Source organism: Plectrocnemia conspersa, unplaced genomic scaffold (assembly GCF_051122295.1).
Source record: "Plectrocnemia conspersa isolate PC_06_02 unplaced genomic scaffold, ASM5112229v1 ptg000013l, whole genome shotgun sequence".
In the NCBI taxonomy this organism is placed as follows: Eukaryota; Metazoa; Arthropoda; class Insecta; order Trichoptera; family Polycentropodidae; genus Plectrocnemia; species Plectrocnemia conspersa.
This window is the reverse complement of record NW_028277177.1, coordinates 17,764,508-17,791,339: the sequence shown is the minus strand read 5'-3', so window position 1 is coordinate 17,791,339 and position 26,832 is coordinate 17,764,508. Positions and strand designations below refer to the sequence as shown.

Genomic DNA, 26,832 nt, shown 5'->3' with positions numbered 1-26,832 from the left:
ATTTGCGTTTTGTGCAATGCATAAATAATAGGTGTAGTAATGCTAAGTAAAAAAATCAGCATCATAGAGAGCGGTTGGACGATCATATATATATATATTCTAAAGAATTGATATATGCTAATTAATGACTAAAAATAGTTTTTATTATATTTTTTATATGTTTTTAGAGAAATAAGGATATTAAAGTCATACTTTACGAATCAGTTATATAAGAAAGGCTTAGCTAAAGTTGAATTATTATTAAATAATATTTTTTATGTCAGGATATTTTTATTATTTAAGTTCTTATGGAATACATGGTTTGTTAAAATAGTATTGTGATATATTAAAGTTAAATTGTAAAATACAGATACTAAAGTTAGATTGTAAAATACGGATTGGTATTTATACTGACAGCGTACATTTTAATTAGTACAATTCGATTCTACTGTGACGTAGTCCCTTGAGTTACATATCAATGCGCTATTACGATCACAAAGATTTTTTAATCTATGAAAGTGCTCATATGAGCTAAAATCAGCTCATCATGAAAGCCTTTTTTATATATTGTATATATTTCTATACACATACATTAAAGTAGCTATATAACTACAGCTCCGGAAAGAAATTATTGTGAATGAGGGGGATTTTAAAGAATTGGTGATAGAAATATGAATACATTTCCTGAATGAATTATGCTCATAAACAGAGGTTTCAATAAAAATTAATCTAAGATCTACGCTTGAATGTTTGATATATGAAGCTGTTGCTGATTATCCGTTTTTCAAAAAGTCACTTAGTAAATATAACATTGCTTTTAAAAATAAAATATTGAAAATTACTTTTAATGTACTTATATTTTATTTAAAAAAATATGTTATGTAGTTTGTTCTGAAAATTCTATAAATAGTTATTAATGTAATTAAAAAAAATCAATTTTGTTCATTTTTAAATCAGAAAAACACATTTTAAGAACCATCACGTATAACATATATTATCAAACTGAGATAAACTATGTGTACAGTATGCGCTTCCAGCGATAACCGCATTTTGTGGTTGTTATGCTTCCAGCCAACTTTTAGTTTAGCGCTCTAGTTTAAGTCAATACAATGCCACTAAATGCATGCTTATTTGCTTACTTTGAATCATATTAGCTAGCCTCATAATTCGCACTTGAACGTGCTCTTCAGAATACAAATAATTTCACTAGATCGCCGGCGGTCTCAACACGGCTTATACACACACAGTCGTTACGTTTTTAATCAAGTGTTTCGAGGATTTTACGTATCATCTCGTAAAGTTTGTATATCAAAATGTAGTTCGAGCTGAAATCTCTATAGGAATTTCAGCACTAGAAGATTTTGCTTGCGTGCTTAAAGTCGCCGCATAAATCACCGGAAAAAAAGAAAGAGGTATTCTCGTATTTTTCCTCATTAATTATGTCCGTCCGTAAAGCAACAGATTATTAAAAGTTTTTTATAGCTATATTTTATAAGGAGATTTACATATATTAATGTTTTAAATTTAAATTTATCCAAACATCATAGGATTGTTCTATGTTACAATAAAAATGAACAATAAATTTATATACACGATTATTTTACTGTATCTCGCGTGTGTTTAAATAATTAAATTATTATGATTATTATGTAAGTACTAATGTTCCAAATAATTTAATTTATTACTTGGCTAAATGCAGTGTTTGGGTAAATTCATACAGTTTCTCTATCGATCGATAACGGCCAAGGAAAAGCTAACGAACTTGTGTAAAGAAAGGGTACTGCAGTAGAATTTTTGCTATGTATTTTATATGTATATACTTGACCAAAATGTATATAGCTTTGTTTGCTTTTTTCATTTCTCTTTTACAAGCTCGAAACATTGAATGTAAATTAAACATTTTTTTATATATTTTTTATATATATATATATATATATATAAACTCTTGAACGCTTTTTATCGCAAAGTTATTGCTCTTCTGATGGCGTTTTATATTATTTTTCGAGCACTTCCTTTTGAAAAGATTTTTTTTCAATTTATGTTATGTGTGTATTTGGACGTAGAATCAAAAATAAAGTAGTATAACTTTTTTATTATATTATATTTTTTTATTTAATAAATCTAAATATATACATACATATAAAAATAACTTACTCGCTTTAATTAATTTAAATAAAATTACTCACCTTACATAGTCACTCTACATAAATATAAATTAAATTTAATGACATCATTTTTAAATTTAGCTGGGATACAATCCAGAACCCTGAATAATATCTGTATCTAATTTTACCTAGGTAAAGGCACACATCGTCGAAAATAATATAGCGAACACGATATTTTAATATCTGGGAATGTAAATACTTACGTGAAAAGTTCCTAAGTCTTATTATTTCACGTTTTAGTGACATCAACTGACCGCCAAAATCATGCAATTTAACGCCATTGGATTTTTTTGTGGTGTTACGCTAAAAGTCATGTCTACGCCAGCAAACCCGAAACGTTTGAGTACCTAAAAACCAACATCTGCTAAGTTATAGCCGAGATACTGCCAGAAATGTACAAAAAAGTAATCGAAAATTACATCAAAAGGATCGACTGCTGCAAAAGGTATAGAGGTGGCCATTTAATTTATATTATTTTTCATAATATATGAAATACATAAAATATTCGATTAATAAATTTTTATTTAAAAAAAGTTTAAAAACTTTATGTTGGGTCACTCATCTGGTATATCTGATCGAACAAATTAAACTTCTTCCTCTCTGAAAAACCCTTAATCAATATCTTAATTTTTTCATACAAAATAGTTATTTTCAGAGATTTTTTAGTCTTTTGAAAATAGACTTAAACTTCTTCAGAGCGTGTTCTTGTGTGTCAAAATTCTTGTGTGTTTTATAATATTTCGTCTATATCGCTTTCTGATTCAAAAACATATATTATCAACCTTTTAACATAAAAATATTCTATCATGCCAGTAATATGTTATGCTTTGTAGCTCTCAGTAGATATATACTTTGATTGATCGCTCGTTCTTATATTGGCGTACCTTTAATATTATTATTTATTTTTAAATAACCAAATATTTTTCTCTTTACATCATTATTTTAGCATGCATACAAATAACAAAGAGCCCAACGGCAATATTAGAAAATCACGTCAAATATTTGCGTAAATATAATTTTCCGTGTTCAGAGATAATCGCATTACTGCTGGCTTCTTAGTTATTGATATATTTATTCAATAGGTAGATGAATCGCTTTCCACGCTACCGCTAAAATTGAAGTAGAAGGTTATTTGGAAAGTAAAATATGTAGAGCTTTTACCTAGTAAAGCATTCGCTTCGATACACTGTGCAGACTGTGGCTAAGCCCGACCACCTACCTGGGCTGTCACGATTGACAGACGTATTTTTAAATTATTAATAACCAGCTTCTCTAATAAATTAAAAAATATGGGTGTGAGTAAAAATGGAACTTAGAATATGTATTATATGCTGAAGTGTTTCAGAGTATTCACACATATTCATAACTGTGGAGGTGATCGATCAACAATCGATTAGCTTTTAGCATTGCCAAGTGTCACGTTGTCACATTTGCCAGCAGAATTCTCTTACAGATTAAGCGGAGGTACTTAAAGCAGAAATATCACTTTGGAGTGACGTTGAATGATATGCGTTCGTGTTCTGTACGATATGTTAGTTAGTAGTGTCCATTTTGCCAAAAAAAATTATTACAAAATTTACATATTATTCACAAACTACCCATGGATCTTTGGTTGAAAACAGGAAATTTGACGAAAGAAAGGCCAAATACTTCTACTGATACGTCTATCGTGGAAGAAGAAAATAATCCAAAAACTGTGATTTCTTCAAAATCGAATATTAAAGAACAAGAATAATCAATCTACAAACAGACCAAAACGGAAGTACGATGAAAGTTATTTAAATTTTGGATTTACGTATATTGGCAAGTGAATTATCGTATTGCACTTAATGGTGAAGCTCATTAAATTGGAGAGACACTCATTAAGCCATGTGAGAAAGACATGGTATCATGTGTTCTTAATGAGCAGGCTACTAAAAAAATGATGCAATACAATTATCAAATAATACTGTTTCACGACGCATTTCAGATATTTCTACTAGCATAGAGAAAGAGTTAATTCGTCGACTTGGACTTTGCAGTGAATATGTATTGCAAATGGATGAATCTACAGATGTCGCAGGACTAGCTGTGCTATTGGTATTTGTTCGTTACACATATGATAAAAGTATTGGAGAAGATTTACTCACCGGTGCATATCTACATGGAAAAACTACAGGAGAAGATATATTGAACTGTATTAATGATTACATTACAAAACAAGAGATAGGCTGGAAAAAGTGTATGTATTGATATTTGTACAGATGGTGCTCGTGTAATGGTAGGAAAAATGAAAGGTGTTGTATCACGTATCCTGAAAGTAGCTACTAGCAGTCACTGTATTTTGCATAGGCATGCACTGTTGACTAAAAAAAATTCCACAAATTTAATAAACGTTATAGATGAAGCTGTGAAAATGATAAACTATGTAAAATCTAGACCACTTCAATCCAGATTATTTAAAAGTTTGTGTGATGAAATGGGTAGTGAACTTAAATCACTTTTATTACATACTGAAGTGAGATGGCTATCCAGAGGAAAAGTACAATTAAGACTTTATGAACTTCGAAATTAATTATTAGTGAAGGCACAAAATAATTTGCAACATCATTTTATCAATTTTTTAATAAATCTTACCTGGTTGATACATCTTGCATATCTGGCGGATATGTTTACAAAGTGCAATGATGTTAACTTATCATTACAAGGAAAAGAAAAAAAATTTAGAACCCAAAATCATTTGGAGTTTTATTTATTGGTATTTTTATGTTATTAATTAATATTTCTTTAATAACATTTTTTTTATTTATACAATTATGAATTACCCAACCTAAAAAATAAGCTAAGTGTTCCGCCAAAATTTTCGGATTTTCCAAGTGTTCCGTCGCTGAAAAAGTTTGGGAAACCCTGATCTAGACTATATTTTGCCTTCTATTTTGCCCCTAAAAGCTTTAAAATTCATATTGAAACTTGACCTCTGCTATCTCCTTGCATTTTAATTGGATGATTTGTCAAAAAAGTGTAGAAAAATAATTTTCTTATTTAACCTCTGTGATAGATTAATGTTTGTAGGTGATTGCGCAATTGCGCGTTTTCACAATCCCTTTGAATTGGGATTCTTTTGTGTATTTCTTCTACTGTAGTGGTGGCGAATCGATTGTTTTGTATTGAAATATAATGAGATGCCAACATATCTAACGTAAATATATTGGACTTCTACTTCAACCGTTTCAATCCTAATAATTTATTCAATAATTAAAACAAAATTCTTACTTTTGTATACTTATGCCTTAACCTTAAGGGTGAACAATTGAAATTTAATGAAATAATCTATTTTATGCTTAATATGAATCTGGCTAAAATATGTAGTTGTCTTATTCGTTATTTTGATTTATGGAAAGAGTGATGTGATCTCTTTAGGACATTGAAATCAAAGAATTTCGTTCAAATGCTTGCATACTTGACTGGCTCTTCAAAGAAAAATGATAAACAAAGGCTCTTAATTTAAAGAGATGGTTAATTTTTTTTTATTAATAACTCCTTATGTACCTAAATATGTTGTATAGTTTGGTTATGTTGTTATAATCGATTGATACTAATGTAGCTAATATCTCTAATTAATTATTTGCTCATTTTGAATTACCGACTTCTGACATACATTTGTATATATGAAAAATAATAATAACTCACGAACGACGTATGTATATCTCATAAATCGTTACTGCCACACACACACACACACTAAAAGCAAGTTCGTTTCAAGCCTATCTTGTCCATATATATTTTATTTATTTATTGTCTTAGCTCAAAATAATGTTTCGCAATTAATAGTTAATAAGGTAGAATAAATTAAATTACTTTATATGAACGATAAAAACGATCTTCTTGATTACATTTTGGGGTTCTGGTGTGTCTTACGTATACGAATAATATGCGGTAATAACCATTGAGGATACTGTTACGTGTTTATCAAGTGCTAGTGCCTCGATCGAAGCGTCGGACACGAGCGTGTTTTTGTTTTTGTACGATATACCCAGTAAAATATGATCCACAATTTACCACCCTATACACATCCCCATTTCTGTGAAGCTATCTCACAAAACTAATTTGCGAACATGTCGTATTACATTTTAATATCCATTTTTCATATAAACAAACAAATTGCTTGTTTTATTCTACTATTCACAATTATGTTTATTTATCATAGCTTATGCACTAATTGAATTACGAGCTTTTGTATATATGTATATGATAAATAAGCACTAAAAGTTTATTTTCATACAAAGATAGAGTCTTAGTTATCTTACATAATACAACTATATTTGCTTTAAATATTGATTCAGGTGGTTTATTATATATTTCAATAGCTTTGTATAGGAATAGTTCTCATTTTTACAAGTTTATTGCAATTCATTTACATTTCATAACCTAAATTAAGTCAAGAAAGGTAATCGTTGTCCCAGTCGTAAAATTTTACTGAGCACACTCCGAGCAGAGCAAGCAGAATCCTAATAAGTTCAGATAATTCTGTACCGGAAGGAAGTGTACCTTCGCGTACACGGCATTATCTCGGTCACTTAACCTTTTCATGTTATATTTCAAAATTATGTTCTCCGTCCGAGGTCATGTTTTATTTCTATTGAGCTCATTATAAGTAAACAAAACCACACTCGAATGTTAATCCAGCTAATCCGAACGTGAGTGAATTTTATTATGAATAAAAAATAAATTCATAAAATATTTTTAGGACCAAAAATATTGCAGTGTTGGTATGAATGTTCTTAAATTAATTACAGCAATATTTGGTTAAATCAGATATTTATAAATAAATATAAATATTTACATATATTATTATTATTATTTTATTAATTTATTTAGCTTAATAGCTAATCTTTACATCTAACAAATTTAGTAAACATATATAAAAATATATAAAAAATACATAACAGAAAGAAAAAATAAAAATATACAATAATAAAGTCTTAATATTATAATTTATTTCTATTTGTACGAAGGTGTTTTTTTATTCCATTTATGAAACCCGTTATATTTTTGCTGTTTCGGATTTCTCTTGGAAGACTATTATATAAATCAAAACCTCCGTACATAATTCCCCTAGCCGTACTCGTTTTCTTATACTTAATTATCTTTAAATTTTCTTTATTTCTAATTATATTTTTAAGTACATCTTTATTTCTTATTAAATACTTATTAAAATATTTTGGTAACATATTATTTTCTAACTTATATATAAATACTAAAACATTCATACTCAATATTTCTTGAACATTCAACCATTCTAATCTATCAATCATACTTTTACAATTAGTTAATCTATTTTTATTTAAGATTACTCTCATTGCCCTATTTTGTAATTTTTGCAACATTTGTTTATCTAATTTATTTAACATATTTAATAGTGTATTTATACTTAATATATTTCTTAATCTAGATAATAAACCTATTTTTTTACTAATTTTTTTTAATATGTAATTACAATGTTCTTTAAAATTTAATTTTGTATCAACCATTACTCCTAAATATTTTATATTATCCACTATTTCTATACTAGAGCTATTTATTACTATTTTGGTACTATTATCTAACACATTTTTATAATTAATAAACATACATTTAGTTGTATTCTCATTTAATTTAAGTACATTATTCTTTAACCATATTTCTAATATACTTAATTCATTATTTAAATTATTTACAATTTCTTTAATGTTATCACCTATGCAATACATTAATGTGTCATCCGCAAATAGATGAATTTTACATTTTTTTTAAAATAAAATATTAAATAATATATGTAAATTTAATTCCCGGATAAAGCTGCAATACAAGGGGTGCTTGAAATTTATTTAATGAAAATAATTATATAATATTTCAGTTTTTCAAGTACACAAGGATGACGAGGTTAAAAACAGCTGCCGGTTTGTACATAGTAAGCTAGCATATAAATCATGTTTCTGACAGTTTAAAGTCAATATTAAAATTCGCAATAAATTATAAAAAATTGCGAAACAGATGTGTAGCGCATAGAGGCAATTATTATTTAAAATAGAACAATCGTGTAAAATATAAAAATACAACGTTTATGAATGTTATAGCCTTACTTAAATATATATATTGTGCAATTATGAGCGTCGTTTCAAAGATCGTGTTGAACTTTGAGAGGTCAAAGTGGAAAGCAGCTATTTTATTAGGCTTCTGTGTTCGAGTTTATATATTCTTGAAAAAGATTCACGTACCTTCCAGTTCTTGATCGTCTGGCCAATGCGATGATTTGAGGCGGAAACAAACTACGTGTTTTTGTCTGGATCGGGTTCAATCAATCACTTCATATTATTCAATTAAAAATAAATTCGTATAGATAAATTGAATCGAATTAAATATTTACTATAAATATCAAGTAATTAAGCAAATAAATAGTCGCAGGATAGTACTCAATCAAAGAGTCACTAGAACTACCGTCGTATTATTTTTGGAGCATCCTCCTCACCGTTTCATTGCTTCCGCTTAATACAGCGCCCTTCTGGTGACCTCAGACGTGATTGAAGGAAGACTAGAACGGCAGACTTTTAATATCGCCATGCTAGACGAGGAAAGATCACTAGGTCGTCGCTCGATAATCACGCTACACTGAACGACACAACTGCCCACGCCCCACGTCTCTCGCCCTCGCAAGAGTCAGAGCACGCTGACACCGCTGACTACCCGTTGATCTAAAATAATCTAGCAACCGACAACTGTCAGCAATGGAACATCCTTTACACCAAATACGGGTGCCACAGAGATTTCAACACTATCAGTAACATCATGAGCATTAGCTCCAGTAGAAGCAGCGTCATCAGCATCAGGTCCAGCAGCATCATCAGCATCAGCAACAACAAAATCAACAGCATCAGCAATAGCTTTTTAATCTGAACAGGGTCTCAAACGACCAGAACTTTGAACCTGTCAGATTTTCAACTTTCTTCAAGGACGGAACACCCTTTGTAGACGCGGCCAGAGACTTTCTCGGCCGGCCGGTTATAACCGGGTGCCACAAAGATTCCGCGCATCACATATTGCATCATATCGATCCACATCACATCGTATCGCATCGCATCGCACAACTTCAACAACAACAACAACTGCAGTAAATTCAATAAAATTTTGTTTGACTGCAAGAATTCCATCTTACTTTCTAATTTACTTTTTTTCGCAATTGTAAATTTATAGGGGGGAGTATTGTTGCGAACAACAAATTAACTATTGGTAATGGTCGGGTTCAATGACTTAATATCATTTTATTAAAAATAAATTAGCATAGATAAATTATTATAGACAAATGTTATGTATAATTAATGATTTACATGTGTTACGTGGCTTCCGCTAAATACAGCGCGCTAAAGTCTAATATATATTTCTAGTTATACGTAACGGTAGTTCTCAAATCAGTCAGATCGGTTATGTTTTTTGTCTATGGAATGCGGATCCGAGGGATATTTGGTTCTATTCCATATTTGTGTTAACACAGTCAGTTCGAGAATGTAATAAAATATTATTGGCTAATATCGCTTTTCTTATAATTCAACAAACATAATTGATAATTATATCGAAACACACTCTTTGTGTAACAATTTTTAAACATAAGTAAAAATAGCTAGGAAAAATGCAGAAGAATTTATTAATATGGAAATATAATAAATGTGTTTTATAAATTTATGCAATAGTGGATTGGCAATAAGTCTTGTTAATAAATAAATGACTTGACACATGTTAAATAAAAATGCCATATTTACAATCCGAAAAACGCAAATAAAAAAAACATGTTTTTTAATATATGCGCCTTAGTATGTATTTTCAATGCGGCGTACTACACCTATTGTCAATAAGCAGATGATTAAACAAACTGTACATAACCATAAACGATAAACGAGTTGTTAGTTACTTTTGTAATCATTTCCAAAGTGGAAACTATTCACGGATGTAGATATATTTTTCCCGTTTTGTGTTTATACAATAAAATAAATTCTTTTTTAATTAAAAAATTGATTGCCGCTCATTTTTCTAAAAGCTAAAAATATTCTCTTAAAAATTTTTTTGGTGAAAAAGCTAATTTTGAATTTTAGATTTACCAGAGGTAAAAGAGGTCAAGGCTTTAAAACATCTCATGAGTTTTTTAATTTCCAGAAATGATCATCTGGTTTTGTCACGGTGGAACATAACTCTGGCATCTTCCTGTCGTTTACTTCTTTCAGTTTGATTAATCGTGAACAGAACCAGACCCCAGCTCTTAGTACACGATGCCCTTTCAAACCAACAGATACACAACATGACTTTCTTTAGGTCCAGTGGTGTGTATTGACTTTATTGACATTATTATATGTCGCCTAGAAATGTTGTATGTCGATAGAAAAATATTTAAACTACCGAAAAGTGCTGTTGACAGTTCATCTATTCCAATTTTAGGTTCCGGATCATCTTTGAAAGTCACGATTACGTCCTCTTCTGATGACTGTTAGAGTCAGAACGTTCACTCTAGCGACTCGCTCATCTAGCTCCTTAATACGCCGGAATTGCACTTTTATCTATTTAATCTCAGCTATGATGAGATAGCCCGGCTCGTATAATTTAATTTTAATGTTATGATTTTTTCCCTTTTCTTTCTCTTTATATGCTAGGTATTATTTTTGACCATCGTAACCATAATATCTTATTAGATCCCAATGGTCTTCATTCAAATTGAGTAATCAAAAGAACAAATATGCGTATGTTACAACCTATTAAAATAATCAAGAAAGGTGTAACCATCGATATTTTTATTTGAAAGCAATTTATTTTTTAAGCGTTTTCGCCATTTAAACTATTACCATTGCGATATTAAAAAAAATAGTTTCAATAAATGTCAAACATGTTTTGTGTAACTTAATATGTTTTATTCATTGGGCCAATCCTGTGAATAAATTGCCACACCCCATATACGATAATTCATTTACACCTAGTAATAACATGTACTAGTGACTTTTTTAGTAAAAATAAATACAAGCTATAAATAGCTAATTAGATTATACACTAAGTTAAAATATATAGCATCCATTAATGTATGATACATAATAAAATATATTTTTGAATGTGTATAATACACAATATATGATACGTGAGTTTGTATGAGAAAATTTTCACGCGTGGTGTGCCTTGTAAAAGTTTTATGAACGCCATATTTCAGAATTGTTCTAAAATTTCCCATACAAAATTCTGCCCCTTAAATTTCATAAAACACTTTAATTTATTTATAGCTGTACTCTTATTTTTTTATATCTACATATATATTAAAGTAGATACAAGCTTAGAGGCATAAACATTTGTCTTTGAGTCGTTTGTGGAATGTCGATTGTTTGAACAATATTCACGAGGCGTAGCAGGATTGGATTAAATAGACTGTCAGTTCATTAATCCTGATAAAGGAGAAACCGGACAACTAGTCGCCAAAGTCTCTATGTGTTATACATCTCTTTGTTGAATAATTAACTATCTAGATTTAAAGTTTAATATGCGGAAGAGTTTTAATATACATGTGTTACGATGCAAATAAAACCCCATCTTGGTTAAATATTTTTTATTGTTATTATTATTAAGTGAAAGATGTTTCATTTCATATGCACTATAAATAATTCCTAATATTTCTCAGATTACTAGTTTTTAGTTAATTTTCACATAATAGACCCATACCATATCTAATATCGGTTTATATCTATGTCACATATATTTTATTTATGTTATTCTCTTGTATTTGAATTAATTTATATTGTTCGCTGAGTAAATATGGTATTGATATGATTCCAGAAAGATATCGTATTGGCCGGAACACATACGTTGAGTAATTTATTATTTAGTGCGTCCGCTGTTGTATCTCAACCACGAAATAATAAATTACCGGATATAATTCATGATGTTTCGGCCTTTACTGTCCATAGTTTGAAAGCAACCTCAGAGGTTATTTTGAAATGTTGCCTCAACGTATACCATTGTAATTCTGAGTCATATTTAAGATTTAGTGGCATATACTTAAATAGTATATGACTTGACATGTGTTTCACAAATCTGTTCATAGCTTTAAATTGAAATGTTCCTTATCACCTTTACACCATAATTCGTCATCAGCATAATCACGAATCTCAAATTTGTGCTGCGAACCCTTCACATTTCCGTTTGATCTCGCGCCAATAGATTGTCGGTCTTTCGCAAACATCAAACGTTGAACTTGTAATGAGCCATTCATCAAACACTTTTCCCCTTTGAGTCATCTTGAAATTTACCCTACCACCGAAGAGTTTCTCTTTCTAACTTCTTCGTTTGTTTCAAAGTTATGATTTTGAGGATTTTTATTCGCGACCCACGTCGTGTAAAACAAAGAGGAAAGTGAGTTGTTATAGATTTTTTCTATCGCTATACAGCCTCTTTTGCCCCTTCGTCGAACTTTGCCTTATTTGTCTGTTTGATTTATGTTGAAAGGGCTGCGGCGAACCCTTTTTCTTTTTCGGGTATTGTTTGGTTCAAGAGAGGTTTGAAAATCACCTTTTTTCTCTTTTCTTCCACTCTATCATTTAATATGATTCAGGTATCTGTGTACACAGTGGATCCTTAAGAAAGAACTATATTTATTTAATTTTAATTATATTAATAATTGTAAATAACAATAATTATTCGCCATACAAATGTTAATTAAACGCACCTTTACAAGTTTACAAGTTTCATATATGTATACGTAGAAAAATAAATTTTGTAGCAAGCGAAACTTTTATCCTTTATATCCGGCTAAAAACAAAACAGCTAACTCTAATCGAAAACATCGTTAAAATAAATTCTGGCTTCACGGTTAAATATCACGTACCATTTTGTAGAGCAACATCTGGATATCTTCTTAATATATATGTACAATACATATATAATATAATTCTTAAGTTTGCTTTCTATATCTGTCGCACTAACATCTTGCGAATGGAACATTCAAGCGATGTATTTTTATTTTATTTTTTTATATTACGTAAATAAATATTTGTGTAACTATTTAAATTATTGATAAATCGGCTTTTTTCTTTAATGGTTTTTGTTTCGGAAGCAAGTATCTGAAAGACGATATAATCAATTTATCGATTCAGTTAAGATGATACTAATTAGAGCATCTTTAACTTACGCAAATGATAAAATAATGGTCATATAAGAAGCTATTACTTTATTAGTTTATAATTCGCCTGTTACTAGTATTTCTTCTCAAGATGTATGCAAAATGTTGTATATTCATTCTCGAAAAATTAAATTTGTACAAATATTTTAATTGCCATTTAATCACTGCAACTTTAAATATAAATAATGGTATTAATATGCTTAATTCATATCTGCATTCAGAGCAGGTAGTGCGGAAAATGACAGATTTCTGATTAACACTCCCAAAATATTATATGACAATAAAAAAATTATGACCGACTCTAGGAATTACGTTTCGGCTTCCTTTGAATTATTTTTTTTCATTAAAATATTTACGTTGCACAGAACATGTATGCTATGAACGACACGTGTATATACATTTATGTAATATCATATATAAAGTAAAATTTCGTATGCACTACCTATACAATACGGATGAGATGTTCGTCGCGAAAACCGCAATAAACGATTCTTAGAATGCTTTGGATTTCAAGTAAGTCTCTCAATATTTTACGCGTCGTACCCATATCCAGAAATTATGGGTTATAACATCCGTAAACCGAATTTTCACCACCACAATAAAACTTTATTACCAGGATGTGACTTTACTGTGCGTATTTTGCTTTCTATTCGTGTATGTTGGCTTTTTTCATCGTTGGTTTTTCTCGTTGTTATCGATTTTTAGGAGAAGTCGCCAAGAGGTGGTCGGGTAGGGCTCCAAGTGACGCTTTCAATGCACTTCGTTGAACCTTTGTTTTACGAATTTTCTAGCTAGATTTTTTTCACGGTGCAGAAACGACGCTATGACTTTTTCTTTATTGTCTTTGAGTATCCTTTGATATTTCTTGAATGTCTCTTGCTTAGATAAAGCTCTGTGATGTGCTAAAATGATCCTTAACATGTGCTACATTGTACAATTATATACTTTCAAAGCGCTGTCTGTAAAAATATAAGTTTTATACTACTATGTATATAAAAGTGTCAAACTCTCACGTCACGTTGCTATCTCTATTACACGTCATATTACCGACTTGATTTACGAAAAACAGGTAAATATTTGTTATTTCTACGTGGTTTTTGTATGAAAGGCATACTGAATAATAAATAGCGTGAAAATAATTTAAATAATATATTTTTCTATATCAATCTTATTGAGATAAGCCATGAAATAAATTTTAAATAGTAAATATGTAGAGTATAATAATTAATTTCAAGTCATCTATATTTGATTATGAAACGGTTTACATAAAAAAGTGATATAATTTCAATGTGACATGTGTATGGACTTTAATATGTAATAAAAAAAAAAGCATTTATTTCTTCTAAATAGATTTTTTTTATGTATATACTTAAAATCCCATTACTAACGGACTAATTAAAGTATCACGCCTCGTTGGTCTCTCTCTCTCTTGCTCCCCTATTCATGAAAAATTGTCGTTTCGGTAATTTCACGGATGAAAAACTCAGTCATTGTTACGAAATCTTGATCATTATTGCACCAGGATACAAACATGCATTAAATAATAATTTATAATCTAAAATATCATATATTACGCTTCATAGCGTAAAGCATTATAACAGTGGGTATTTTTGTGTTACTCTTAACTACGACAGGAATTTTGCGTATCGTTATTAATATATATACAATGTAAATTGCTTCGTTAAACTAACTTCGTAAAACTATAGGCGTATCTCGCTTTGATAACAACTATAATATAATGTAGCTTTAATAGGTATGCAGGGAATCTTCGGCAGGCACACAAAGTAAGATGCAGCATTAACGCTAATCCTAAATTAAATTTAGATGTATTTAGTATGGATTATCCTTATTTTTATAGCAGGCTTTTAAGATATTATGTGGTTATTTAATATTTGTTATTAAGCTATATATTAAACTAGCAAATCTCTTAATATATAAAGAGTTTTTAATGTGTTATTATTACACACAATTTTCAATCGTTTCTGTTACAGTTTTCCTTAATTTACAACTCTATGACGTGTTATAGAAACATTTGAAACTACTGCGTAGAACTAATGATATTTGTTCTTGACTTAACCACCTATTATTGATAAAACATGCTGCTATACTTTAATATTGTAGCTCAATTAAATTTTCACACAGTATATATTGAAAAATGTAAATATAATCATAATATATGTTCAAAAGGTTTAGAATTATAATATTGGGTTAGATCATAGTATAACTAATATGTAATACAATACTACTTAAATAGTGGTTGTGCAACATCGCTTTGCTTTTTGAACCAAAATGAAAATATAATAGATGTATATAAATATATAAAATTGTGCTTTAAACCCAATTACCATTTACCAAAACTTATCTTTGTAAGACTTCAGTATCCTTTACGCGTAGCTAAATTTGCAATATAATAAAGTTTATTTTATATTTTATAATATCTATACGTTTTTATTCTCTATTAATATTTTTAATAATAGTTAAATATGATGATGATATATAATTTAGAAAATTCAGAAAGCTGTAGTTAAATAATTTAAATAATTCATTTAAGAGTTAGTTTTTAGAATATTTTGCCCTAATATACATATATTTGCGTTTTTAAGTGGCAGTTTACAAGAATAATATTGCCATATTTAAATTAAATAATACAGTAATGGAAATATGTATTCTGATCCGACAAGTTAATCATTTGTCCTTCCAAATAATAAAAAAGAGCAGATTACGAAACCAAAAAAGGAGGCAAAGACCCATCTTGGGTGTAGCGCCATTAAAAATATCTAGTTGCTAGTGAGTTTATTTTTTATATTTATTAAGTTATTAAGTGATAAATTGTGTAACAATTTTTGAATTACTATAAATGCGTCTGTAAAATCTAGACGTCTTCGAAGACGTAGCTAGAAAAAGGTTGACGTAAAGAAGGAAGCGGCCGCTTTCTCGATCGATACTTGGCGTAGCTCTGTTTGAAGCGAGTTTGGATGAATGCTTGTGTGTTGGTTGTAAGTCGGGATTAAGTGGTGGTTGTTATGGATGAAGCTTATTGTCTAGTGTGAACTCAAGTTATTATCTAGTGTGAATTCAAAATGTGCTATTACACACTAACACCTTATATGTATATTGCTGCGGTCTGATGGAAATTTAACGATTCTCTTGTTAACAATCCTCTGTTTGTATTAGGCTTTGATTCAAATTTGTCAGATGTATTGTTATGCTTACCGGCATTTTGACGGTGATTAGTAACGTGTAGAAATTATATGATTCAGTCTTTATAAAATAAATACACAACTGGTTTAATTCTTGAAAGTCACGTTTCGCTGCCTGGGCGCTTTGTCGCTGAACCGTGATGTGTAATACCCACGTATCCTTTAACAAAGTCTGAAATTAAGTAGAGGGAACCGTACGTGACCATTGAAGTACCTGCTAACTCGCAAACACATACATATGTATAGGAAAATTTATATGAAACGAGTTTTCTCAGCTCTAAAGCTTTCCACCACAGTTTGAAGTAGAGAGCAAATAATGTACTGTGTGTGTATAAAACTTTTTTCCTCGTATATTTTTGCAAAAGTGTAATTTCGCAAGCTGTACGCATAATAATTATGATTTCAGAGCACGGGGTTGCTTGGAAAGCTCCAAACGTCGTTAATATTTATTCCTCTTTTATGAGCAGCTATAAAAATTCCATTTAGATGCGCCGGCATTGACCGCTTTGCCAAAAATACTATAAAAGCTTAAAATGAAAATCTAATAAAAATATATTTTTCATATGTATATTGAAAAGAGCCTGTTGATTGATGCTTTAAATGTCAGATGAAGGATAAGAGCTTACAGTGTTGACGTAAGTAGATTTATGGATAGATCCTTTGTAAATATTTTGTTTGATCCCATAATATTTTGTTTGTGATAAGATAGTCCTTTGGTGATACATTGACGCAGTTATTTTTGTCATTTAAGTTTTTAATATTATGGTATTAAGATTTTATTTATAATTATATGATATATTTCTTGGGTATTAAAGTAGTATAAAAAACTGGCGTTTGAAATCGGATGTCGAATCATAAAAAAACAGTCCCATAAAAATCGACAAGTTTATCGTCGCTGGTTCGCTTTTCGCAAATATGACAAAAAGTATGCGTGACGACTTACTTAAAAATGAATTTCAATGTATTAAAGAAAACCTCACATATTTTTCTTTCGTGTAATTTTCCCTATGATATATTACAATAAATTAAAATGTTACATACATATGTGAGAGGTAATTTATTATAATATAATATACAGGGCTGTGGAGTCGGAGTCATAGTCGGCGGAGTCAACATTTTAAGCGCAAAAAATCATCCGACTCTGACACCCCGACCAATATTTTTTCAATTGTTCGTCGTACGTCATGCGTTTTAAGTCGGTAATATGAAGTAAACAAAAGCTAATCAAATACCCAACAACAGCCGACCGGCCATCGGCTGGCGTGGTCACACGTAGACACATACAATGGCGCGGCACTAATCCAAGCGAATGACATCCAGGGTCATATTTCTACATGTAACATATTATAAATAGTGTGTATTTAATTATTTTTTGTTCGTTCCTCTTTGCTGTTATTTACATGAAAATAAATAAATAATATTTTTAGATTATCTTATCAAAAATTTTAAATTCGGATTTGGGAAAATTCCCAACGACTCAACAGCCCTGATAATATATCAGAAGTATTATTGACGACTAGGAACAGCATTTTAAATCAATAAACAGTTGTAGATAAAAAGGTATTGTGAATTATACATACAAATATAATTAAGTATCTCTCATGAAAATTAAGTATATATCTCACTTTTGGTTACATAATCGACTTTACTATATATTGTAGAAATTAATTATTTTCAGAAAATTTAATATTGTTTTATATATTGAATTACGGTAAATGATATAGTTCAATATATATTGGTTTCTTCTTAAACTTATATTACATATAACAGATAATACTAAAATAAAAATTGAATTTAATATACTACATACATATGTATATGTATATGACATAATATCTATCCAAAAATAATGAAAAAATATTTTTTCTGATACATAATACATATTTTTTGAGAAAATTGAGCAATTGAATGCCGTGATCAACTATTAAACAACTTCATAAAAGCCGCTATTAAGCAGTTATCATGTCAAATTGAAAGTTAAAAATAAAATTTGACATAATAACTGTTTAATAGCGGCTTTAATAAAAAGTTTAAATTTGATTCGGATTTGAATTCTTTTAGTATAACAACATAAGCATTAGTTACAGAAGTGGAGAATCCTTTAAAATCGTACCTATTTTTAGCAGGTAGTTTTAACTTACATTCTTTTATAATACATCATACAGGATCGCAGTTTTATTGATCAGACATGTGCTTTTCTTGTTCTAATTTTCCGTTATTTAATTTGTATATTCATAATTTAATTATATATTGTATAATAAAGTTATACAAATACTTCATCAACGGCGATTTAAGTGTAGGACAAAGAGCAAATATATTTTAACTAAATAAGACATACAACAGTAATCGAATTATTTGTCTAAGTCACATCTACAATGAGTTAAAACGACTCGATGTATTATATATAAAAATAATGGTTATAAGCGTCTTTAGAACTAATTTGGTCTGTCAAATCTATGAGATAAATAGCCATTGTTTGTGTAATTAAATATTATTTTAGTTAAAATAAAATGCCATGTTATTCTTTATTACCTTTTACAACTTTCAAAAACTTGTAGTAGTTTAGGTGCGTCGAAAAGTTGTTAAAATGTCGTCGATTGCGAAAATAAAACTTAATCGCATGAAAGCAACAGGGCTAGGAATCATGTTCGTGTGCGAGAGTGGCATTAATAGTACTAACTAAAATATCTTTCAATCCACACTTATATTATTGGTATGCGAGGGTAAATACAGATGTTTTTTATATTTAAGAAAATTAATGACAAATGACAAATGGTTAAAACTATTCGTAAACATATTTACTGATTACACAATTCCACCATGTCGGAATTTACACACTTGTTTCGCATTTATTACTACATATATAAGTGTTCATATTTCACTAATTAAACACACGAACAATTGTACAAATTTTGCTAGTTATACATGTAATATTTGTTTGTAGGATACAAATGTCGCATTATTATTTACATTCGAGTATTTTTTTCAATTCGTCGCTTAAACTACGTCTACAAAGATGATATATGTATGTTAACTTTGACAGTTTAAATATTTGCATAAACAGTTCAAAATATTCAGCTGAGTTGATACAACTTTCTCTAATATGCATAGCCATTTATTTGTGTTTACTATCCAATTCTTATCATAGTTATCTAGTCATTAAATAATACATAGTCTATTATTTATACGTAACCGCCAAATATTAGTTAGAATCCTTCGCTGAGGAAATGAGAAGTAAATATCCTTCGAAAATAGTCTAGTATAGGAGATTTAAGAGACTTACTATTTTTAAACTCAGAAATAAGTTATATAACTATAATAAAACGCGTCATGTCATGACTGATCATGTCATGACGAATTCTTTATTACATCAACACGAATATCAAATATTTATTTATGTATGCCAAATTTCACCTTTCTTGATTTATATAAATTTTAAATATTCCCCACTTCGTTTTTACATATGAAATGCTGTTTTATCATACTTTGAAACAGTTTTATGTTGAAAATGGTGCGTTTACCTCGTCTTATAAACTCTTTTAGGTATGTAGACTTTTATTACATATTTTATGTACAATATGTAAGATAATTTAGTAACGTTATTAATGGCTGCTAATGATACAAAGATAATGTTTAAAAAACTTTGTATTTTATTGTTATTTCCAGAATTCTACACTCATTATGGTTTAAAAAATCCATATATTTTATTGTTTTTACCCAAAATTGCAGTGCATTTTAGCTAATTTAAATAAAATAAATATGTATAATATCATTGAGTGGTGGGAGTAAAGTGGGAATATTTAACATTTTTACTACATATGCTAGAAAAAAAATCAACTCAGATAACACTGGTCAACACAATTTTTGTCATTTTAACTTAAATAGCTGATTCCGATAGAAAATTTTGCACCAATTTCAGAAACGTCAAAAAAATATTTCTAGCACGTCAGGTTTTTGTGGAATTTCATTTTTTGCAAAATGTGTGTAACTTAATTTTTTTCGGGAAGCAACACAAATTTCTATGACTTTTATGGCAACACTTCAGTTTGGCACAACTGAGCACGTGCTTACACAAGCTTCTCAAAGGAAAATACTGACGCTTTTGGAAACACAGGCGTATGAACTGTGTAAGTGTCAAGTGGGCGATCAGGACAGATCAAGGGCTCCGCACGCTAACTGCGTACGACGTAGAAGAACACACGAGGCTCTCACAAAGCTATGTTGCTTGCGATTTCGATGGTTTGGAGGGAGCTGAAGGATCACATCAATGATTGCTACTTCTGCATGACAAACGTATAGGAATGTTCAAAGAAAAAAAGAAGCACATCACATACCCAAACCTCGAATCAGCCATACGGCCTGTCCATCACAACTCACAACGAATCTCTACCCATACTGAAACCCCTAGAAAATTTTCAATTGGAGAGAACTTCATCAGAAGAGGATAACGAAAAATTGGATCCCGAATTTCTCATGGAGACGTCTACGTCTACAGAGACTCACTTTTTAAATCAAAGTAACCTTAATGCTCTGGTACGTGACCTAAATTTGTCAAAGCTGAACGCAGACATGTTAGGTTCGCGCTTGCAACAGTGGAATCTTCTTGACAAGAATATCAAAATTACTCTTAATTCCTTATTTTATAATGGAAGACACGCTATGTAACTGTCGAGACACTTAGGCCGGTTTCACGCGTGCCGGATGGATTTGCCCGGCACCGGGCCGGCGGCGTGTAGTGGGGGTAGTGTTGTATGGGCAGCGTCGGGCCGGCGCCGGATGGATTCGTCCGGCACATCTGAAATGCTAGGTACTAGTCTATACAACACCATCCCTACTACACGGCGCCGGCCCGGTGCCGGGTAAATCCATCCGGCACGTGTGAAACCGGCCTTAAGGTCTGATGACAGCTCTTGCAACATAACAGTACAGAATGGAGACTTTTCATCGACTCCTCAAAAGTGAGTTTGAAAGCTGTTTTAATTCACAATAGAAATTCTCAACCATCCATATCTATTAGCCATGCTGCAAATATAAAAGAGACGTACGACAAGTATTGTCATTTTCTGTGTGAGTGGGATAGTAGGGACAGAAAAAATCATTACTCTAGGAAGGAGTAGCCTGCCAGAGAGCACCTTATCCCTGGCGCAAAGAATGTACACCATTTTTCTCTAGGCAAATCTGAAGATATCTTTCTTCCACCCTTACACATTAAGTTGTGCTTAATAAAAAACTTTGTCAAAGGTTTGTTTAAAGATGGAGATGGGAAAAAGTACTTTAAGAAAAAGTTTTTCAAGATCAGCGATGCAAAATAAAAGGAGTCTTTGTGGGACCACAAATTAGGGAGGTTTTGACTGACCTGAATTTCAAAGAGTTTGAGCTAATCGCTTGGTCAACCTTCAAGAATGTAGTCAAAAACTTCCTAGGAAACCATAAAAGCGAAGACTATATCAGCATTGTGTCCGAAATGCTCACGGCCTACAAAGATATAGGATGTAGAAAGTGGATTTTACTTTATCTCACATACACATCACGGTAGAGTCTCGTGCAGTTGAGGTATAAAACTGGTGGGTTTTGAGCGTTGCGCCCTGCTAATTAACAAGTACCGTTTCATCTACAAAAGTAACGTCAATAACCGACACAGTATCGCTCCGAGCAAAGGTAAATCCTCCGCCTACATATGCCGCATGGAAGTGTAGATTCTAGGCTATATCACAGAGCATTATCTTAATCGTTCTGTTCTCATTCAATAGCCTTAGCGTTCAAGTCACCAGCTACGATGACTAGAACGACTGATGTGCTAAAGCTTTTCCAATTCGGCGTGATTGTAGAAAAAAGCATATAAAGGAGAATTAGGCGAGAACTCTGATTCCACCTAACTCCACCCATATCCATCCCAAACGCTGACGAATAGTTAAGAAAAGTTGAGGGGATTGATGGAGTGGGGTTGGAGGTTCTTGCTGGTAATTGCCATCATAAGGTGCTTACTCTTCTGACAGACCACTATCATTGCCGACGGCCTCTTCATTGCTTCTTCCACAGCACGAAAAGCTAAAGTGATATTCGTAACAGCCTCCTTGACCGGGCGATGAACGTTGGAGTGCTTCTTTATGAAGCAGTCCGAAGATCCTCTACGAGCGCTCTCATTTTTTCATCGGTTACGAACCCCTAACTATAAAAATTGGTGGAAGCAATTCGATTCTCCGGTGGAGCTTTGAAGTGTTCTGGCCTATATATCGTTGAAGAATGGTGTGGATGAAGTCCAGCATTCCCTTGGGTCCTTAGAATGCCGATGATTCGAAGCGGAACCAGACTTTGTTTTGTCTAATACGGATATTACACGGACTCTTTGTCACGTGTAACGTGTTAACGATAGATTAGAAATCAGTATATTTGACAACGTCTTTATTTTTAGTGATTATCTAATTTTAGTAAAATAAGATCCAATTGTTTTATTACAATTGCATAGGAACTATTAATTTATACTGTTAATAAACAAGGCGCGTATACGCATAGCTGTTATTACGCTAACGATAACTCCGATTCTTGGTAAATTTGAAGGACACACCATTTCAATAAATATCTAATTTTGACGCAACGAATATGGGTGATCCCGACTAGTTATATCTAACTCGAAACTCTCTTTTTTATTTGTAATTTAATATGCAAAAATGTTATTATTATTTTTTAATTTTATGGTATTTTTTCTAAATAAATTCGCGAAGCTTTTTTATTAATATAAATTAAACGCACAATAAAACAAAATGATTTTTTTTATTTATCGTACGCGTCGTTTAGTTCGTTCGCTAGATCGAGCGTTGCGGACCAGCTCGATATGGTTGGCCCTTTCACCGCCATATGTATCATAGGTACTATAAATTCAAAAACATGATAATCAATAATTTAAAGTCATTTTCAGCCTAAAATTATAATATTAAATAACTGTTTCATGGCATAGTTGCCCCAATACTGACGATATTCTTGATGGCATGTATCCGCGGTGAAAAGGTTATAATTTGGATGCAAACGCCTACCAACTATTGGGGCGGCATGATAATCGAGCGTGTACGCGAGCGAAAAGCGTTTTCCGTTGCGTCCGCTGGGAGCTCGATGAGTGACGCAAACACACGAACGGTATTAGGAGAACATAGTAGCGAGGAAGTCGATTGCCGCTTGCCGCTCGTTCGAGCGCCGCACTCCCAAGCGCGTCAGTCGCGAACGAGCTAAATGTTATTAGGGTTGCACGTATGCGAGAGTGTCGCGAGAACACCGCTCGCGCGGCATTTGAATTTGTATTCATAGTGTAAGTTTATCTTTGGTTTATCTTTGTACGAGAATTTGTGCACACGTATTGTTACCTTGTACGTATCTTATTTCGCGTACCGAAGCTAAGTCATAACCAGTGGTGTAGTTTTTATAAATAAGTACCGGAAAGCTACTTCCCTTTATTTATTTATTTTATTAATTTATTTAGCTAATATAGCTAATTGTTTCTACACTAAAAAAATTTAACCAAAATATACATACAAAACAGGGTAAGAAGATGTTTCTTTATTCCATTGAGGAAACCCGCTACATTTTTATTTTTGCGGATTGTCATGTAAATATTATTATAAAAATTCACGCCTCCGTACATTATTCCCCTAACCGTACTCGTTTTCTTATACCTAACTTACATCTTTATTTCTTATTAAATACTTATTAAAATACTCTGATTTTTTGGTTTATATTTAACATATTTTTCATCCTAGATAAAATACCTATTTTTTACTTATTTATTTGATGTTCCTTAAATTTTTTTATCTTAAATTACACTTAAATATTTTAAAATATCAACTATATCTGTAATAGAGTTATCTATAATATAACTATTTTTATATTATTATCTGACATATCCTTATAATTAATAAACATACATTTAGTTTAAGAACAATATTTTTTAACCTTTTATATTTCATTATATTATACTTAAGTTATCTACAACTTCTTTAACATTATCACCAATGCAATAAATTAAAGTTTCGTCTGCAAACAAATGAACTATTTAACATTTTTATTTATTAATAATTATATATCATTAATATATATTATTAACAGCAATGGTCCTAATTTGAACCCTCATGGTACACCATGAGATATTATTTTCTATTTGGAATAAGCATTTATTTTTTTGCTTTCTCTTTTTTAAATAATTAATAAACCATCTTAAACTATTTCACTTATACCTATTTTATATTTCTCTAATTTATTCAACATTATTATCTGTCTATTGTTTCGAGAGCTCTCTTGAAATCCAAGAAAACTTCTCCAAAGATTTTATTCATATCCTTGGCCAACAACCAATCATTTGTTACTACTTGTAATGCTGTCTCAGTGGAATGTTTTTCTCTGAATCCCGGTTGTTATTCACGTAGAATGTATTGAGAAATAATGAAATCCTTTCATTGTTTGATTACTATTTCTTCCATTACCTTTTCAATACAAGGCAACATGTTAATTGGTCTCATTTCCTCAACCTTTTTACTATTCATTGTATAGGCATAGGTATAATACGTATCAATCTACAAATTATCAGGCATTTCTCCTTCGGAGAGTGCTTTATTTATAAATAGTGTAATTTAGTTTTTTTCTTTTATAATTTACAAATTATGTTGTGTAATCCTTAAAAAGGAGTTATTTGGAACATAGGTGTATGTTGAATTAATTTTGAACAAGATTCGACTACACTATTTTGTTGTATTACATGAAAATTCTTTAACACTTTTAACACAGGCAATATACAAACTTCAGTGACTTTTTTACTAAGCAATAATTTTCAGGTCCATGCAATTAAATATCGTTAAAGTCTCTGAAGGGCTAACTAAAAAAATATTTTCCCCAAATACAAATTGATTGTATGTTTTTTCTTAAATTATAGCAATTGTTCATATTATTAAATATTAAAAATAATAAAAACTCCACAATTTTGAACATCTATAAATATACCACTATAGCCTCTTTTTATTATATCTCTATAAAATCCATTGTGGTATTTTGCCATTTTATTATGTGAACAAACGTTGCCGTAAGGAAAAATTTAAATCAGGCCCCACTTGGAAAGTGACAGGGGCCAAATTGGTTTAATAAAAACTGACACGGGCTACAGGCAGAATATATGGGGAGATTTTTTATTAAAATATTTTCAATAAAAAGAGAACGCATGATTTTAGCTATGCAGAGAAAATAATAAAATGCTATATTTTACATAGGCAGAAAGCCACTCAAAGAGCTTGCCCTTTTCGTTATATTTTTCTTTCAAAATGTATGTTTAGGCTTTTACGGTCAAAATTAATCACTCCATTACATTCCCTTGTGGTCCACGTTATTTTTAAGCTTAAATCTTGCTACTTCGCCTCTTAGACTACGCCTATATGTCACTTTGAGTGACTAATCGGGCGGCCATTTTTGAAATATTATGCCGAATACATAAAACAAGGAATTCGTTGTTTCAACTATATATATTTTAATATAAATTTAATATTTTTTTACTTGATTTTTTAGATAGGGCCAAAATATTATTTTTACGTCCCTCATGTATGTACAAGGGATGTTTACAAAATTCTAAGAATTTTATTTTGATATTCAGTCTACAGAAGGAACATATGCTTCAACAAGTCTAGATTGTTAATGTTAAACATCTGTCGTTTAGTTTGCTTTAGTATCTTACTAGATTACTTTTAAATAGGAAGACGCAGTTAATTTTTAAAGAGCAATAATTTTATTTTTATGAAAATGGGTACCTCATAAATCATTCATCTCTTCTAGGATATTTTGACAGATCTGCTGAATTGAAAAATACCATTCACCATATGACCGACTGATTTAAAAATAGTTGAACGATCGTGCTGTTCTTCTTGACGTTACATCTTAGGACAGGACATGGCACCCTCCACAAGAGCTTTCAACTCGGTTCTTGGCTAGCCGACTTCAATCGCTAGCTCGTTCTATCTCGATCCTGTCAACTTTTTTTAGTCTGCCTCTTTGTTATTTGTTTCCGATGACGATTCTCCTCTATCCTTTTGAGGTGATCTTCCCACCGAAGTCTTTGGGACCTACAGAATCTTTCTTTTTTAATTCTGAGCTAATTTTTATTTTTATTAAGTCTCATATTCAAGCCTTTAGAGTTTAAATATTTTCATTAGGATTTCTCTCAAAAACCTCTCTTGCATTTATATGTGATGACTGGTCTTACGATATATTTATATAGCTGAAAATTGGATCTTATTCCTAGTATCCTAAACTTCAGCAGGTGTTTAATAGCATGGTAGATTTATTACCAGTTAACAATCGCATT

The 26,832-nt window shown here is 30.8% G+C and overlaps 1 protein-coding gene across 4 annotated transcripts in view; it reads left to right on the top strand.

Moving 5' to 3' along the window:
- Window positions 1–26,832, top strand: part of LOC148227455 (cytochrome b5 reductase 4) — a 128,285-nt gene that overhangs the window by 91,146 nt on the left and 10,307 nt on the right. The window contains exons 1-2 of one of the 4 annotated variants that reach the window (XM_088201484.1): window positions 371–1,391; window positions 2,385–2,589. The exons of 2 other annotated variants lie outside the window; for them this stretch is intronic. The gene's annotated coding sequence lies outside the window, so the exon portion shown is untranslated. Of the gene's footprint in view, window positions 1–370; window positions 1,392–2,384; window positions 2,590–23,413; window positions 23,803–26,832 lie in introns of those variants that run through there. One more of the 4 variants, XM_088201485.1, reaches the window with a different exon arrangement.